Source organism: Salvelinus sp. IW2-2015, unplaced genomic scaffold (genome assembly GCF_002910315.2).
Source record: "Salvelinus sp. IW2-2015 unplaced genomic scaffold, ASM291031v2 Un_scaffold2522, whole genome shotgun sequence".
Taxonomy (NCBI): Eukaryota; Metazoa; Chordata; class Actinopteri; order Salmoniformes; family Salmonidae; genus Salvelinus; species Salvelinus sp. IW2-2015.
In genome coordinates, this window is record NW_019943836.1 from 95,562 (window position 1) to 102,120 (window position 6,559).

The window sequence follows — 6,559 nt, forward strand, 5'->3', positions numbered from 1 at the left end:
CCACACAGACTATAATGGATGTATATAGTCTCTGATTGGCTGATCATTGGTAAACATCATGGATCGATTACACTAAAGGAAAAGTTTAGGAGAACTCATCAACAAGGTGTGTCCCAAGTGTCACCCTGTTCCCTATAAGTGCACTAATTTTGAACAGAGCCCATTCAGAGTCGGTTAAATTGCTGAGATTGACAGTATGAGACTGAGATGAGATCGAGAGCATGAGGCTAGAAACATGGCAAACCTCTGGGCAAACTCATATACATCATTTAAAGCTGAATCCGTGATGATGAAACTGCTATGTCCATTTGCAATATTACAACGACAAAGGAGTTTCTATAAACAATGATCACGTTTTTTCCCACTCGTACATCATTGCACATCATTGAACATCATTGCACGCGTGATAGAACAGCTATTTTTTTTACCACAAAGCTGGATGCTCCTCTCCTCTGTTTTATCAACAAAAAAACTATCACAAATGTGCTGTGGCTAACAGTGGTGCTGTTTCACCTTATGCAGATTTCAGCTTTAAGATAATCCACTTCAACGACTAATGATTTGAAATGTGTGTTTTTGTCATGTAATGAGAGGAAGGGCTTTGACTCGGAACATAAAGGTCCCTCTATCTATAGATACTTGTTCATCAGTATTGTGTCGTAATCATTCTGAGATGACGTAAAACAAGTGCTGCATGCCAGGATGCATTTTGAGGATATATACTTTTCTTACACAAACTAAATGAGACATTAGTAATGCCCTCACATGCAAAAGGTCACACAGAGGGAATCTGCTGCAACCCTTCCCCTTGGAGACAAGCATGAGATCAGGGCTGGCATTGGAAGGCTACAGTGCTGCTGAACACCTAAGAGCAATGTCATCACCTCTGTCACAGAGAAAAGGTCAAATCCCCCAAGTACAGCTTCATAATTGTCTACAAAGGTCTTACCCCATCCATTTCTGACTTCTACTACTAACCCATATCTTAATCCTTATCTTAACCTTTATCAGGTTACTACTGGATTATAGCCGTGTCACTTTATCGTTAACCATCATTTTCAGTTACTGTAGCTTTGCTCCAGATATTTTCCTTTTCCTGTCTCCCTGTGCCAGTTCGTCTTCTATGTTTTTCAAGTCAACCAGCGTTTTTCCCGTACTCCTGCTTGTATTCTCTTTTGCTAGTCATCCCGGTTTTGACCCTTGCATGTTTTCTGGACTCCGTACCCGCCTGCCTGACCATTTTGCCTGCCCTGACCTCTAGCCTGCCTGCCGCCTGCCTGCCACTCTGTACCTCCTGGACTCTGAACTGGTTTTGACCTTTTGCCTGTCCACGACCATTCTCTTGCCTACCCCTTTTGGATTGTTTTGTAAAGGTTTCTTCCAGGGGTGAAGGAGAGGACCAAAGTGCAGCGCGGCTAGTGTTAAACATGTTTAATGAAGAACAAGTGAACACTACAAACAACTTACAAAATAACAAACGTGCAAAACCGATACAGACCTATCTGGTGCAGAACACAAACACAGAGACAGGTAACAAACACCCACAAACTCCCAACACAAAACAAGCCTCCTATATATGAGTCTCAATCAGAGACAACGACTACCATCTGCCTCTGATTGAGAAACCACACTAGGCTGACATAGAAACAGACAAACTAGACACACAACATAGAATTCCCACCCAGCTCACGTCCTGACCAACTAAACACATACAAAACAAGAGAAAACAGGTCAGGAACGTGACAGAACCCCCCCCCAAGGTGTAAACTCCGGGCGCACCCCTAAAACTCAAGGGAGGGTCTGGGTGGGCATCTGTCCGCAGGTGGCGGCTCCGGCGGTGACGAGGGCACCACTCCACCATGTCTTTGTCCACCTCCTTAGCGTCCCTTGAGTGGCGACCCTCGCCCCCGACCATGGTCCAGGAACCTTCACCAACTCCCCTCTACAATAGAGGAGACAACTCAGGACAGAGAGGTAGTTCAGGACAAAGAGGTAGCTCAGGACAGAGGGTAGCTCAGGACAGAGAGGTAGCTCAGGACAGAGAGGTAGCTCAGGACAGAGGGACAACTCCGGACTAGTGGCAGCTCCGACTGGAGGGCAGCTCATGACTGTGAGGGCAGCTTGACTGGAGGCAGCTCATGACTGGAGGGCAGCTCATGACTGGAGGGCAGCTCATGACTGGAGGGCAGCTCATGACTGGAGGGCAGCTCATGACTGAAGGGCAGCTCATGACTGAAGGGCAGCTCATGACTGTAGGGCAGCTCATGACTGTAGGGCAGCTCCTGACTGTAGGGCAGCTCCTGACTGGCTGGCTCTGGCAGCTCGGCTGGCTGGCAGCTCCTGACTGGCTGGCGGCTCTGGCAGCTCCTGACTGGCTGGCGGCTCTGGCAGCTCCTGACTGGCTGGCGGCTCTGGCAGCTCCTGACTGGCTGGCGCTCTGGCAGCTCCTGACTGGCTGGCGGCTCTGGCACTCCTGACTGGCTGGCGGCTCTGGCAGCTCCTGACTGACGGGACGGGGCTCTAATGGCTCGGGACAGACGCGGCTCTAATGGCTCGTGGAGACAGATGGCTCAGAAGGCACTGGGCAAGCGGATGGCTCAAAGGCGCTGGGCAGACGGATGCTCCAGAAGGCGCTGGGCAGACGGATGGCTCAGACGGCGCTGGCAGACGGATGGTCAGACGGCGCTGGCAGACGGATGGCTCAGACGGCGCTGGCAGACGGATGGCTCAGACGGCGCTGGGCAGACGGATGGGCTCAGACGGCCCGCTGGGCAGACAGATGGCTCAGACGCTGGGCAGACAGATGGCTCAGACGGCGCTGGGGCAGACAGATGGCTCAGACGGCGCTGGGCAGACAGATGGCTCAGACGGAGCTGGGCAGACAGGCAGTGCAGAAGGCGTTGGACAGACGGACAGTTCAGACGCCGCTGGGCAGACGGGCAGTTCAGGCGCCGCTGGGCAGACGCAGACTCTCTGGCCGGCTGAGACGCACTATAGGCCTGATGCGTGGTGCCGGAACAGGAGGTACCGGGCTGAGGGCACGCCACCAGGGCGAGTGCGGGAGGGAGGAACAGGGCTCTGGAGATGCACTGGAAGCCTGGTGCGTGGTGTAGGCACTGGTGGTACTGGGCTGGGGCGGGAAGGTGGCGCCGGATATACCGGACCGTGAAGGAGGACACGCGCTCTTTGAGCACCGAGCCTCTCCAACCTTACCAGGTTGAATGGTCCCCGTAGCCCTGCCAGTGCGGCGAGGTGGAATAGACCGCAATGGGCTATGCAGGCGAACCGGGGACACCACCTGTAAGGCTGGTGCCATGTACGCCGGCCCGAGGAGACGTACTGGAGGCCAGATACGTTGGCCGGCTTCAGACATCCAGCTCGATGCCCAACCTAGCCCTCCCAGTGCGGCAAGGTGGAATAGCCCGCACTGGGCTAAGCACGCGTACTGGGGACACCGTGCGCTTTACCGCATAACACGGGTGTCTGACCAGTACGACGCCTCTCACTCCACGGTAAGCCCGGGGAGTTGGCTCAGGTATCCACCCCGGCTCTCGCCAAACGCCCTTTATCCCCCCCCAAGAATTTTTTGGGTGAGCCTCTCGGGCTTCCAGCCTCTTCTTACATGCTGCCTCCTCAATCCAGCGCTCCTGGGCTGTGGCTGCCTCCATCTCTTCCCGAGAGCGGCGATCTCTCCAACCTTAGCCCAGGGTCCTTCTCCGTTAAAAATTTGCTCCATGACCATTCCTCCTGGTACCCTGCTTTGCTGTCGCTGCTGCCGTTGCCACGCTGCTTGATCCTTGTTTGGTGGGTGTTTCTGTAAAGGTTTTCTTCCAGGGGTGAAGGAGAGGACCAAAGTGCAGCGCGGCTAGTTTAAAACATGTTTAATATGAAAACCAAGTGAACACTACAAAACTAACTTACAAAATAACAAACGTGCAAAACCGATACAGACCTATCTGGTGCAGAACACAAACACAGAGACAGGTAACAAACACCCACAAACTCCCAACACAAAACAAGCCTCCTATACATGAGTCTCAATCAGAGACAACGACTACCATCTGCCTCTGATTGAGAACCCACACTAGGCTGACATAGAAACAGACAAACTAGACACACAACATAGAATTCCCACCCAGCTCACGTCCTGACCAACTAAACACATACAAAACAAGAGAAAACAGGTCAGGAACGTGACATGTTTAATAAATATCAAGACTCAAACCATCTGCCTCCTGTGTCTGCATCTGGGTCTCGCCTTGTGCCCTTATACATTGGTGGTTACACAAATAGAGTTTAGATTATACTGTAGTTCGTATGTTTCTTCTTCTTGGAATAGTGGTGATAATTATACTGAGGCAGTAACGCACGCACGTACTTTGAGCTAGCTAGTGTAACAGTTTTGCTTCCATCCCCCTCCTTAACCCAACCTGGGCTACAACCAGGAACAACGCTGAACACAGCAACAACTGCCTCCTACGAAGAATCATCACCTATCATTCCATTAAACCCTCAGCCATTACAGAGCAAGGGAAACAACTACTTCAAAGTCTCAGAGTGATTGACGTCACCAGTTGAAACACTATTAGCGCACACCGCTAACTAACTAGCCATTTCACTCCGGTTACACTAGGTTAGCTTTCGCCTTGCAGCATGTGCTAACCACATCTACTAGCGCACTGCTAACTAGCTAGCCATTTCACTCCGGTTACACTAGGTTAGCTTTCGCCTTGCAGCGTGGGCTAACCGAATCTTCGAAAGTCTCTTTGTTATCTTCCATTGTGGGAAAATAGCAGCACGAATCATTGTGTTGTTATGACGATCAGATATAATGAAAAACCAGGGCCTCCAGAGTGGCACAGCGGTCTAAGGCACTGCATCGCAGTGTGAGAGGCGTTACTAAAGACCCGGGTTTATTCCTGGGCTGTGCCACAACCTGTGGCCGGGAGTCCCATAGGACGGTGCACAATTGGCCCAGCATTGTCCGGGTTAGGGGAGGGTTTGGCCGGTGGGGCTTTACTTGGCTCATCTTGCTCTAGCGACTCCTTGTGGCGGGCCGGGTGCCTGCAGGCTGACCCCGGTCGCCAATTGAACTGTGTTTTCTCCGACACATTGGTGCGGCTGGCTTCTGGGTTAAGCTGGCGGGTGTTAAGGAGCGTGGTTAGGTGGGTCATGTTTCGGAGGACGCATGTGTCACGTTGTATACTGATTGGAGACAGACGCAGGAATACGAAATCGTGTTTTATTTATTTCACTACCCAAAAATAGCGTACAAACACGTACTGTATATCACACAGGGCTGTAACCCAAACCAAAGAGCGCGGTTTAAACCTAGAATAAATACACGGGACGAGACCCGTAATAACGATACACGGGACGAGACCTGTAATAACAAGTGCACACTAACACGGTATGTAAACCGTAATACAATGTACAGTAAACGTAGCACAAAAGTCAATACCACAGAGCACAGGTACTCACAAGACCAATGGACATGGAACAATAATCGACAAGGACAATGGGGAACAGAGGACACAGTTATACACATACTAATCCGGGGGAATAGGAACCAGGTGTGCGTAATGAGACAAGACAGTCTGGGGTTTGTGGTGATGATCCAGTTCAGTGACGCCTAGAAGGCCGAGCCGGTGGAGCTGGTGAAGGAATAAGTGGCAGTACCGGGGGAATCCGTGACATCATAACTCCACCTTCGCCTCTCCCGAGCCTGTTGGGGAGTTGCAGCGATGAGACAAGATCACAAATTGGGGAGAAAAAGGGGGTAAAATACAACAACAAAAAATAAACGAATAATAATGAAGAGCAGCATTGTGTGTGAGGTAAGAGGCGTGTCTTTATCACATCATCTTCCTTTGAACTTTTTGCATAATGAATCAGAAACATATTTGAATGCATTAATGGACATTTACACGTAATTAAACTGAATTAGATCCCTTTGTTCTTGCAGGGCTGTATCTTTGTAAACAGGAGCTCTATGAGGCTGAGGTAACATCATCCATTCCCACGCCTCTGCACTACAGAGGCTGCCCAAGATAGGATGACCTCAGACTGGGTATTGATTGTCCTTGCGCTGGCTACTACTCTGGGACCATTCCCGCTCAGATATAAGCATATCTGAATCACAACGACTTAGAGCGGATTAGCAACTTGATCTCCTCAAAAAAATATCTAGACAGGAACAATGTTAAGAGGCAACGTAGGCTACTGTATAATGAAAAGCTCTTGCTAGGGACAATTTGACACAAGTGAAGGGGCCAACCCAGCATCATGTCTTGCATCAATCAAAACCACGAATAGAGTCAGTCACCAGTTAGAGACAGACATCAGATAGATAGAGACAGACATTAGAAAGAGACAGACTTTATATAGAGACAGACATTATATAGAGACAGACATCATTAACAGACAGACATTAGATAGAGACAGACATCAGATGGAGGCAGCCATTATATAGAGACAGACATTAGATAGAGACAGACATCATTAACAGACAGGCATCAGATAGAGACAGACATTAGATAGAGACAGACATTAGATAGAG